General features: G+C 42.0%; 1 protein-coding gene across 3 annotated transcripts in view; it reads right to left on the bottom strand.

Annotated features, from left to right (window-relative positions):
* RERE (arginine-glutamic acid dipeptide repeats) overlaps positions 1-13,415 on the bottom strand; it is a 423,597-nt gene that overhangs the window by 264,587 nt on the left and 145,595 nt on the right. The window lies entirely within an intron of this gene.

Raw genomic sequence — 13,415 nt, 5'->3', positions numbered from 1 at the left:
GTGTGAGAGAAAGAAGTCAGGAACAACCCCAAGCTTTCTGGCATGAGCCACTGGGTGAATGAAGCTGACGTTACGCAAGTTCTGGAAGGAAGATCAGGTATGAACATGCAGAGTTTGAGAAGCCTATAAAAACCACATGAAGATTTTCAGAGGTCCAGGCTGGAGACAAAAACTTACTTTTTAATTTAGTTTTGAAAGCCACGAGATTGTGTGATGTCACCAAGGAAGCGAAGGTGAATAGTTTTTCTGAGAAAAATTTTTTAAGCCCACAAAAACATGTACTGCTCGTGCTGGAGTGGAGAGGATCTTCAAAACAGACTTACAACTCACATTTCCAAAAGCAGCACCCCTAGGACTCGTGGCAAACACATCCTCCTCTCACTGGTTTCCACACTCGTCAGGTTGTGCTTTGTCATCTCATCTCAACTGCTAAATCCGGGCAGCCGGCCTGGCTCTGTCTTCCGCTAATCAGAGTCCAAGGCCTTCAAGAGTCGGTGATACGGAAGCACTCTTTCTGACTTCAGGTGACTGCACCTTCTGTACAAACATCGCTCGCCCCTTCAAAATCAAGCCAACAACCCACCCACAAACCCCTCACTACCGATCCGAGCCGATGCAGATAAAAACCTAAAAATTCAGTCACCCTCAGGGCCGAAACCACACTTAAGAAACCCACTTCCTGATACTATCCAAGCAGGTCCCAGAAGGTCAGGCCCAGCACAGAACTGGGCTGAGAAGCCAAGACCCAAGTTCTTGGCAGTGCCATGTGCTGTCCTGCCTTGGGCAAATCGCTCTACCTCTCTGAATCCGTTTCCCTGCTGTAAAACGGGGACGACAGCTAGCCACGCCACAAGAGCTGCTGTAAGGATTAAGTTAATTAAGCATACCATATGGAGATGCGCTCACAGATTGCAAAGCGCTCTACAAATGTAAACTCTCAACAGTAGATAATCCCCAATAGTACACTGTGCCATGCAAGACATAAATGGAGCCCAACACATCCATACCCTCAAGAACTCATCTTCTCTTGCGGGGAAGCGGGGGTTCTACTGCACAATTAAGAACCAGATCGTGTAAAATTGACTACAAATAACAAAAATTCAAACAGATCCTCTCTGGGATCATGTAAAACTCACTTATCCATGAAAACTTGCCTCTCCCTCCTGACTTTTCACTCCCTGAATTCCAATCATCTCACTTACTCAAGCCAGATTCTGCAGGACACTTGACTCACCAAATGCAGCTAGTGAAGTACACATAATTCTTCCTCATTGAACCAGAGCAAGAAATATTTATGTTTGTCACATGCCTAACCACACACCAGGCATTTTGCTCAGCTCTTCGGGTCTCCCAATCACATGCCGAATCTCTGATTTATCCGTTGCGCCAGATGAAATGTAACAAGCCATCATCTTTCGCACAGATTAATACAACTGCCTTCTAACTGGTCTCTGTGACTAAAATTGTTTGTTTTTGCCTTCCTTCCAATTCATCCTGCAGTGCAACCAGCCAGCAGCTCGGACAACCGCACCACTTTTTTAAAACAACTTTATAGAGATACAATTCACACAACACAATTCAGCCCTTAAAGTGCAATTCACTATCCATCACCTCTTTCCAAAGATTGCAGGGACCTTCACATCCTGACTGTCCGTTCACTTGTGCAGCCCCATCGCCACCTCTCCTGTATGCTCCAGCTACCTCAAAACACTTCCTTCCATCTCAGGAACCTATCTGCTCAGAATAATCGTCCCCTCCCCTCGGTCTACCTAACCTCAGCTCAAATTCAGGCCCTCAGGCATTTCTGCTGCCCAACTCCAGGAAGGCTCCCAGACAGAACAGAGTCCAGACTCCCACTGTTCCCCATCCTGCCTATAAAAGGACCCTCGCGGATCCCACTACTGTCATCATCGTTTTTTTAACTTTTTAAAAAAAATTTTAATGTTTATTTTTTATTTTTGAGAGAGAGAGAGAAAGAGAGAGACAGAGTGCAAGCAGGAGAAGCAAAGAGAGAGGGAGACACAGAATCCAACGCAGGCTCCATCCAGGCTCTGAGCTGTCAGCGCAGAGCCCGGTGCGGGGCTCAAACCCACGAACCGTGAGATCATGACCTGAGCCGAAAATCAGACACTTAACCAACTGAGCCACCCAAGCGCCCCACGTCATCTGTTGTTAACCTGTGTCCTTTCTCCACCACCTGACAAGGACCATGCCTACCTATCACATGTTCACTGAAACAACTCCCACTAAAGCCATTTCCTCTCTGTTATCAAGTCCACCTCATTACCATCTGGCCATTCAGCATCCCCTGAGAGGGCTGACCACACACCCTCCTTCTGGAAAGGCTTTTTGCCTCTGGCTTACCTGGCACGGTCCTCTCCTGAGCCTACCTGCCTGACCCTCGGCCCCCAGCCGGGCCAGCCAGTGCAGGAGTTCCACAGGGCCCTGTGCGGGGCCCCCTTCTCCCAACGCCCACCCTGGCCAATCTCCTACACTTCCGTCGGTCCACACACACCACATGCACACAGGTGATCCCCAAATGTGTCTACCAAACCTCGGCAGAGTGAAGACTGTCCACCTGAAGTCTCCTCCCGGAGGTCTCCAAAGTGTCCCCAGCATATCCAAACTGAAGGCACACTCTGGCCCCAAGTGAGCCCCTCTTCTAGATGGTCTCTCCCGGTGACTAGTTCCCCTGCCCATCCTTGCCACGCAAGACAGGCAGCATCTTTACTGCCCACCTTTCATCCTGACGTCGACAAATCCCGTCACCGTTACCTTGTAAGTTTCTCTCAAGCTCCTCTACTTCAGGACGCCTCCAACACCACAACCTCAGTTAAAGTTACCAGGACAGGGGTGCCTGGGGGGCTCAGTCGGTTAGGCGTCCGACCTCGGCTCAGGTCACGATCTCACGGTCTGTGGGTTCGAGCCCCGCGTCGGGCTCTGTGCGGACAGCTCAGAGCCTGGAGCCTGCTTCAGATTCTGTGTTTTCCGCTCTCTCTCTGCCCTTCCCCTCCTCACACTCTGTCCAGATCTCTCTCAAAAAATAAATAAACATTTAAAAAATTGTTTTTAATTGTTCATGAAAAAAATAGGTCATATGATCAACCTAACCCCATTCAGTAAGTACTGTTGTTATGTACATTTTCCCAAAGCAAAAGCAAGCACACACAGGCTGAGCAAGCTGACCAAAAATCACACAACTATGTGTTAGATCTAGAATATGAACCCAGGCCACTGACTCCAGAGCCTAGACTCTTAACCACAAGGCCATATTGCCTTAAATTACCCATCCTTAAAAGCAAGCTATCCAAAGGGTGTCACTGTAGGCCCTTGAGATGAAAACAGCATTTTGGGAACATTCACCTTGCCTGGCTGGAGGTATTTGCCATTAAGAGGTGTTAGTCCTATCCATACAAGGTTGCTTTCAAATCCACTCTCTGAAAGTCTAACTAGATCAGGAACCAAAGCACCTCAAGAACATCTGCCTTTGCCATTTCTGCATTTACCATTCTCCTTTAGGAGCAAAAGGAGATGGTCCCAACATGGAAGACCTAAGAAAACTGCCCAAGAAATATGGGGCCAGCAGATCTGTGAACCCTGGCAGAGGTAAGACTGTGTTTTATCTAAAACTGATGTGGTACTAGAAGCAGGTTGTGAAGTTCTTCCCCCAGACAAACCCAACCGTACAGGCAAATGGCTGGCTACACATGCCCCTCCAACGATTCTCTACATTTGGGGTTAATGAATATTTAAACTCCCATCAATCCTGAGTTCGTACCCTCATCCCTAGAGCACACGTCTTATTCGAAGAATCTACACAATGGAGATGGGATGTACTAGCCAAATTCGGAGAGGGAACTTTGTGGCACCAAAACATAAGGAAGCACAGAATGAACGCCCCTTATTCAGAAGTGGATGTAATGCTTAAAGGAACACTTCCCCCCTCAGAAACTTGGGGGGAGAACTGAAAGAATGAAGATGAGTGGACTCTGACAAATATGTTAATTTCTTCCAAAAAGACAGAATAACAAAACACAGGACCTACAAAAGGTTTGGAAAGCACCTAGAACAGCAAAACTCTAGATTACAATTAACAACTCAATTAAAATTAAATAACAAACAATATCCAATCTTCTTATTTGAAGTAGGAGTAAGGAATTCCAAAAGATGAGGTGCCTAAGCAGGTTTCCATACGTAAACGAGAAAACAAATAACCAATCAACCCATCATCCTTTTCTTTAAAGAACACACAAACTCATTTAATATAAGCAATCGTTGTCCTATACTGTTAAATGTGAAATTCTGCCAAATCCACACGGAATTTTTTACTTTGCACACTACCTACAGTTGTGTCTCTGCTGCTCAGTGGGTTAAGGAAAATTCACCGTCACTCTAAACCAGGCCTACTCAACTGTGGCAAGATAAACATTTGGGGTCAGATCATTCTTTGTTGTGTGGAAGCTGTCCGCCGTCCTGTGCATTATCCCTGGTCTCTACCCATGGGAGATCCTAACAGCACAACCCACTGCTCCAGTCAGGACAATAAAAAAGAACTCCAAATATTGCCACATATCATCTGGGAAGCAAAACTGCTTACAAAGGAGAACCACTGCTTTAAAGAAATAAAATTATTTGTCTATCGCAGAGATTTCAAGGGGTTAAACATCTGTGTTGCTTTATTCATAATTATGCTTGACTAACATGCAATCCATAAAGCTAACACCATTACAAAAACTGTAAGATGGCATGTTCTTTGTTCTCTGAAATAAGCTAGACTAATTCAAAGCACTGCCTGAAATAGTAATTACACAGGTGTCTAAAGCTGAATTAGGAAAACAGAAGTAACATATCCTGAAAATCTTGATGGTTTCTGGCAAGCCCTGAAGATTGTTAGGGGTAATATTACTCATTGGTGAGTTGCCTGATTGTGGGGCCAAGTGGATGCTTCTGTTATCATACAACTGAAGAGAAAACCTGATGTCCACAATGCCAAGTACAAGGGAAACCAAATGCCTATGAATTCAAGCCCCTGATGTGAAAGGGGATAGAATTCCTAAGCTCACTTGCCCAAAGCAAGGCCATAAAGAAAAAACGAAGCAGATGGAGAACTATAATATGGTATACCCGTACAACAGAACATTATTCAGCAATTACAAGAAATGAAATACTGATACAACATGGATACAAAACCTGGAAAACATTATGACATGCAAAAAAAAAGCCAGTCACAAAAGACCACATATCATATGACCCCATTTATAGTAAATGTCCTGAAAAGGCAAATCCACAGAGAAAGCAGATTAATGGTTGCCAAGGAAGTGGGGGACAGGGCAGGGAATGACTGTTATGGTTACAGGATTTCTTTTAGGGGTGATAAAAAAATGTTCTAGAATTGACTGTGGTGATAGTTACACCTATCTGTGATAAATAAAGCCATTAAATTGTATACTTTAAATGGGTAAATTATAAGTGAATTATATTTCAATACAGCTGTTGAAACACACAAACAGCCATTTTACAAACTAGTAAGAAAAAGCTCAAAACTTTACTGCAGTTAAGAAAAAAGATGCTAAAACACACAAACAGCAATGTTACAAACTAATAAGAAAAAGCTCAAAGCTTTACTCCAGTCAAGAAAAAAGATACATCTGGCTAAAATAAGGATGAGCTATTACTCTGTAATTGAGTAAAACCACCTCTTAAAGCTGTAAAAGTATAGTTAATAACACATAGAAGGAGAAGTTTTATCTCATGTAATGCTAAGAATGAGAGAAACTTTCTTTGGACCACAATCATCTTTTTGTTTGTTTGTTTAAGTTTATTTATTTTTGAGAAAGAGAGAGAAAGCACGAGTCAGGGAAGGGTAGAGAGAGAGGAAGGAAGAGAGAGAAGAATCCCAGGCAGGCTCCACGCCATGAGCACAGAGCCCAATAAGGGGTTCAAACTCATGAACTGTGAGATCATGACCTGAGCCGAAATCAAGGGTCAGCCCGCTTAACCAACTAAACCACCCAGGCGGCCCTGGACCACAATAATCTTTAACATGCAGTAGTATGTGCTCAGGCTTACACCTGTGCATGACATGTTCAGAAGCAGGTAAACTGGACAGGGTTGCTTTCAGTCTGCAGAGCTCCAAGATACAAAGTAATTCACAACCATGGCACATAAGCTCTCAGCATTTGACGAAAGGTAATGGCAAGGTGAATTTTATAGTTAACACAATTACACTTCACACATACATGAAAAACCAAAAGCATTCATAATGCACTTCTAATCCATGGGTACAAATTATATCAAGGGAAAAACAGAAACATAAAACTCATTGGAGCAATCCTTCTAAAAACACTTAGAATCCGAGTCTTAGATGAAAAGGAAAGGTAGCCCTGACTAAAAGCAGAAGTCTAAATCAAAACTCAATTTGCCATTTTCTATGTCTGAGCTACTCTGACTGGGTGTGATTGTCTCCAGGTTGACCAAATGTGTTACCCTGCCTTCTTTGTTAGCCTGATGTCATTCAGAGAAAAGCAGAACCACCAGAACTACTCAGTTCCAGATGCCGGCAACCAGTGAGTGAGCAGGGAGTACGGGGAGTCCCAGGGCCTGGACCACAATGCTTAGATGTTGCAGCTGTTGTAACCCTGATCATCAAATAAACACAAAGTCCAGAGCAGAGTCTTGGTTAACTGTTCCATTAATTCAGCAAATATTTACTGAGTACCCACTGACTGCCAGGAAGTGCCCTAGTCCCCACAGATACTTGTGCGACCAGAATACACACAATCTGTAACCTCAGAGAGCTGAGAGTACAGAAGGGAAGGAGCAGACAATAAACAAACAAGAGCAGTGTATTACCTGGTGGTAAGTGCTACGGAGAAAAGCAAAGCTGGGCAAAGGGGATGAGAGGCTGTTAATTTATTTAAGGTAATCACTGATAAAGGTCACCTGACCTAAAGAACATACGTGAGCAAGCTGTGTGGTTGTCTGGGAGAAGGCACTCCAGGCAGAGAGAAAAGCAAGTACAAAGGCCCAAGGCAGAAGCATGCCCAGACAGCAGCAAAAGGCCAAGGTGGCTGAAACAGCGAAAGCAAGAAGGAAGCCAGAGATGAAGAGAAAGCTGGGGGCATTGACTGAAGTAAGAGGAAAAAGCCAGTTGCATAGAAAAGGAAGTGAGTGACATTCTAACAGACACTCTCTGGCTGCCGTAGGGCTAGGAAACTATTGATTTAGGCAAGGTAGCAGCATGCAGGTGCCGGCAGAGGTCAGATTGTAGATACGTTGTTCAAAGAGAGCCATCAGAATCTGTTGTCAGATCGGACGTAGTATGAGACAAAGGAGGGGCCCAGATCTGGGCCTGAGCAACTGGACAAGTAGAGCTGTCATTTACTGATATGGGGCAGAGAAGGAAAATGGGAAATTCTGTTTGGAACAGGTTAGATTTGAAATGCCTAACAGATCTCTAGAGTTGAGAGGTTAGAAAGCTCTAGGCTAGAGATAAAAATCTAGTCTTCACCACACAGGCAGTATCAAGAACCATGAGACTGGCCAGTTGAAACCAACAACTGGGGATGAAATACACAAGGTCGCAAGAAAACAGTCTGCAGCAAATAGGATATTACCGACAGGCCAAATAAATCTGTGAATGACCAGTGAAGCTACAGTGACGGGATGGTGGAAAGACCGCATAAGGACCCTGTTCTGAAAATCCTGAAAGAAATGAAAACAATACACTGGTTTATTCACAGGGAAACCCAAAGCATATGTAAGGTGTCTAAAGAAAAACTCCAAGTTAGTGATGTTACCAAAAGCTGCATTTAATAAAATCTAGGCTGCTACAGTCTTGTTGGTTTCCACTCCAGGAAGACACATTAGATGGGAACACTCCCCTACCCCATTTCAAAGGGAAATGCACCTGCAGTCCAAAAGAAGACCTGGGGACGGAGTATGCTATTTGAAAGATACTCACCTTGCAAGTTAATAAAAGAGAATTGCTGGACTAAAAAAATAACTTCGCTAAGTAACATTTCTGAGTTCCCGAATTGAACACTGTAAAGTCCACATGAAAAGAGAGAAAGAAAACATGAGGTGTAATAGGCTCATTAGTGATGTTTACTTGGTGTCATAATTGGAATCCTAAAGAATTGGTGAGTCAAAGAAGGAGGGGGGAGGTGTATTGTTTTTAAATACTTAGTATGAAAGGTTTAACTGGATTCAAAAATCTATGTGATTAAGAAAACTGTGATTACATTAATCAATTAAAGAAAGGAAAGTGTGACACCAAATTTAAAAGATAATCATATGGGCGCCTGGGTGGCCAACTTAGGCTAAGGTCATGATCTCGTGGTTTGCGGGGTTCGAGCCCTGCGTCAGCCTCCGCACTGACAGCTCAGAGCCTGGAGCCTGCTCAGATTCTATGTCGTCTTCTATCTCTGCCCCTCTCCTGCTTGTACTCTCGTGTGTGCGCATGCTCTCTGTCTCTCTCGCTCTCTATCTCTGTCTCTCAAACATAAACAAATAACTAAAAACTTTAAGATAAATAAATTAACAAAAGATAATCATACTCTGGAAACAGAGTTTTAAACACTCAAATTACTAAATTCTAGCTAATGACAAGTTTCCAGCAACTAGAGAAAATGCGGTATTCTTCTATTTGCCACCTCCTGCGCGATGAACAAATTCTTTCATTAATGGTGATCATCAAGAATTTGAAAACATGTTCATAAGAAAAGTCTTCATCAGAAACTGACTAGTCATTTTATGCCTAGAATCTAATGTAAAAATGTATGGTTCACAGAAGCAAGCTCAAATTTTCCAACAGAAATTTGGAAGAACCTTTATTTGGTATTTTAGGCAAATTCAACATTTATTATCTTCCCTCACTGTTACTTCCTGTCTTATATTTGAGAAGTCATAATGAATTTTTCACAAAGTCCCATATAAGCACTCCCAAAATATTTCCAGTTTACCCAGTATGCTACACAAATATCATCTTCTACATATGTGGAACAGTGGGAAAAGCATGAACTCCAGGTAATCTGAACAGTACACGCATGTTCTATAGCTGACTGTTTTAGATTCCCTGTACTTGTTGGCACCAAATGACTGATTACATTAACATTAAGAGTAAGAATAACCATAAAGGGAGGGGAAGGGTCACTGCCCAATACGAGAGTCTAGATTTCAAAATAAGCATTCTTACATATAATTATCTAGCTGCCATCATTCATCAGCAATGAAGACAGCACTGCTTTTTCTCAGCACTAAAGTCTCTCCATGACCAAGAAGGGCATCCAAGATGCCAAGAGCAGTTAAGTGATATATGACATATACAGCAAAAAGCTGAAAAGCACAAGAGTCAAATCTGTGGGTACTCAGAGCCAAATGGAGCCTGAAAATGAAGAAACTACAAGTGGAAAGAAGGAAACAGCAGAAGGAAGCATGGGACAGCACAAACCTACAGAGTGTCACCTGAAGTTCCCACTGCAGGTGTCAGCAGTAACCTCTCAGGTTATTCAGATATACCATACGTGGCTTCGGGCCCCAATACGTTAAACCATTGCACCATCAGTTTTCAAAGAGTCCCTTGGCAGAATACAAATGGCTTAAGAGTATACCAGAAAGTATACCTTTCTATTAAATGTTTACCAAAAAAATCTTAAATACCATTAACTCAAGGTCAGATACTAATTCTGTGTACAAAAAACAAACAACAAAAAAACAACAAAAACCACACACACACTTGGCTATGTGTGATCAGCAGTACGTAGAAAAAAACTCATACGGAAGACAAGATATTTTTTTTTCACCCTCCTCTTGATGAGAACAGATAAACATTCAAGAATAGTCCCTATTATTATATAGTAGCTTAGTTTATTTATTACAACAAACTTTAGAGGATGATATAATGGCCCCACATAACTCATGAAAAACCCCAGTCCTGCTCAGCTTGTAACACATTCTCTAATAAAAAAAATCATTTACCTCTTGGACCAGGTCCACCTGGGAAGGAAAAGAGAATGCCTTCAAGTCTACGTCAGGGTTTTCCAATATAAATGTGGCACCTCTCTAAAGCAAGCGTCTGCCAAGATCTTGGAAAGATCATTGCCAAGAAACCCATTAGTTTGCAACAAAAGACTCCAAAAGATAAGTATCAAAGTGAGAAAAAGTAAATATCATGTTTCTTTAAAGAATGGAGTGAGAAAGCTCAAGGCTATCAGTTTATATTAAAACATACACAAATTAGATCTACTGCATTACAATTTAAAATGTAAATTTTATTAAATATTATATATGCAAAACTGTAGGTTTTCCAGAGCCCTTATCTTCATCCTGACATTTATAAATTATTAATGCAGCCCTGTATCCACCACTGGACTGTTAGGAAACCTTATGATTTATAGACCTGAACATTATCATCAGAAGGAAAGTAATACTGGGAGGGAAAAAAAGGAAAAGCTATGTCTTCAGAACTTTTCCAACAAAGCTTTTTTTTTTTTTTTTAAATATTAAAAAGCAAGTGAAAGGATGACACCTATGAACAGTAACTGCGGTAACAATGAGCAGGACTCAAGGAGGCAGACACTGCATTTCTTCCAGAAGCAAGTGCATCTGCTAACAAGACTTATATTGGTCACGTGTTGGCAGGCTTAATCAATACCACACAGGTATTCTTTTCTAAGCTTTCATCTCATAGACTCTTAAGAAAAAGACAGCAGAGCAATTGCCAGATTAAATGAGGTCTGTATCCCAACTGTTCAAAAGTCAAGTTCCCTTGACAAATTTCCTCAATTTTGTTGTCAAGGAAAAATTAAACCTACAAGCAAAATACTCCTTCCCTAATCCACAACCACAAAACTATCAGAAGTTCAGTCTATTGCCCAATGTAAACGTATATTGAAGCGCTCTAGTCTCTAGTGACCTTTAAGAACACCTGGAAAGTGCAAGCAACAATATTCAACACGAGAGAACATAAATTTCAAAAGCAACTGACAAATGCAACCTGGAAGGCTGAAATGTAAATGGAGCATAAGGTTACAACAGCATTCTCCAAAGAAATCCTCTTTCTCACTTCAGAAAACAGAGGAATTTCTTCTCAAATCCTTTCAATGGAAAAACTGCCACTTCCAATTAAAGTCAATTTGATCAAATCTATGAGACCTGAGGGAAACGCACAGGATCCCTTTCTTTACTCTTGTCCCTGCTTCCTTTGCAACTTGCAAACTGACTACCAATATGACTAACTACCTAGAGACATGTGTGCCATTTTCAACAACTGGTAATTTACAGTTTTGTTTGTTTTTAACCAGCTGGATGCAATGTGTATTGCTTCTTCCCTATAGGTCTGTCCCTTTTGATATTTTTTTAAACAAATGATATGATATGAACTAAGAAGCATTTTTAGACTACTACAGAATTTTAGAATTGTGTAGAAAAGGCAGTAATAGTAAATAGCAGCTCCTCTCATCAATGTAAAACCCACGGAAGCCCCCAATAGCAGGGAAGACATTTCTAAGCATCCAGAGAGCCTCATTACCACATCCACGCTAAGCCAATCCTACTCTCTACCAGGAACAAAAACCAGCAGGGTACATGTTTGTTGGTGACACTATTAGCCTTTCTAATAAATTTTAGGCTTGGTAATCTATCAGATGGAATCAAAGACAAACTGGAGGCAGATGATGTCAGGGCTTCTATCTCTAGTTCCCATAAGATGATGCATGTAACTGAATGGAGAAGAGATTTTAATTTTGAAGAGTGTTGCGTTTCAGTTGCCTATTACATAGCCATCCAGACTGAGGTCATGGAGAGACTTTAGTGCTGGGCAGCTGGAAATATAGTCTCAGCCCCAAATGCTCAGGAGGACCAAGGCAAGGTTATGGACTTGGGAGTCTTCAACATATAGGAAATGCTAAAATACAAAGAATCCAAAGACTTTAATATGTACAGATACTAAATGAGATGGCCCAGAAAGAGCATTAGATGAAGACTACAGGGCTAAACATAGACACCGCCAGCTTTTCCCAAACCAAATTCCTAAAGAAAATAAAAATCTGGATGCCCTGACAAGCAGCCCAAGACAAACAACCATCACAATAAAACCCTCTGCTTAAAGTAAGTATGGAACACATTGCTTGTACTCATAATGTTTACACCACATATTGTCCTATTAAAGGGTTGAAGAAGCCTATAGGTAAGAAAACTATTCAACAAATTAGTTCTCAACAGGATCAAACACCCACAGGATATTGTCCAGTGTAATTCATCTCCAAAAACGATCAATGCCCCCCAAAACAGGGGATGCACACCTGGGTGGCTCAGTCAGTTAAGCATCCGACTTGATTTTTGGCTCAGGTCACAATCTCACAGTTCGTAAGATCTAGGCCCTCTTTGGGTTCCATGCTGACGGCATAGAGCCTGCTTGGGATTCTCTCTCTCTCTCTCTCTCTCTCTCTCTCTCTCTCTCTCTGCCCCTCCCCTACTCACACATGTACTTGTGCTCACTCGCTCTCTCTCCCAAAATAAACAAACATTAAAAAAAGAGAGATCAATGCCAACTCTTGTTCTTCCTCAGAATAGTATGTGATGTGAGTTGTAGACAAGAGTAATAGAAATTCAACTTAACTGCACTTAACTAATCCTTAGAAAGTCTTGTTGGGAACTGATGCCCCGAATACCTGCCACATCAACTGGTCCCTTAATCACCGATCAGATTTTAGAAAAATTCTCCAAACTATTCAACCGGTCATTTTCTCCTCATGTTATAGACCAACGTCAACTTGAACTACAGAACCATATAAAGAAGGATTCACTTCACAAAAGTTTTAGAAGGCAAGCTGAAGGACTAAATAAAGCCAAGTCAGGTACTTTCTACCAAGAAAGGACAGAAGAACAGAGGGACAGAACAAAGGGGGTTAAGGAAAAGAATCTGCCAGTGAGCAAGGGAGAGGAATCCACTCCCTCAAGTGGGATATTAAATTAAAATGTTAACAAACAGCAGGGGAATATCAGGATCTCCAGGGAAAAAAGAGACTCTTAACACCTAAAAACACCATAGGGTGCCAAAGCGGTGGGAGTATCTCTGGTCTTAGTGTCTGACTCTAGATCTCAGCTCGGGTCATGATCTCATTCATGGTCCGTGAGTTCGAGCCCCACATCAGGCTCTGTGCTGATAGTACAGAGCCTGCTTGGGATCTCTCTTCTCTCCTTCTCTCTCTCTCCCTCAGTCCCTCCCTCATCCTCCCCCCCCCCCCACACCAAATAAATAAACTTAAAAAAAAGCAAATAAACATTTGTTGAATAACTATGTATCATACAAGTCCAATCCAAGCCATCTGAGAAGTAATCCTTAATGCCTCCAAAACCATGCCATACTATTCTTGCCCCTCTTTAATGAATTATCTTACAGCTTTGCATTTTAA

This window comes from Lynx rufus, unplaced genomic scaffold (genome assembly GCF_022079265.1).
Source record: "Lynx rufus isolate CCGP_SWC_20201006 ecotype Redwood Valley unplaced genomic scaffold, mLynRuf1.p SCAF_2, whole genome shotgun sequence".
Lineage (NCBI taxonomy): Eukaryota > Metazoa > Chordata > Mammalia > Carnivora > Felidae > Lynx > Lynx rufus.
Note: the sequence above shows the minus strand (reverse complement) of the source record. Positions and strands in the feature narration are given on the sequence as shown.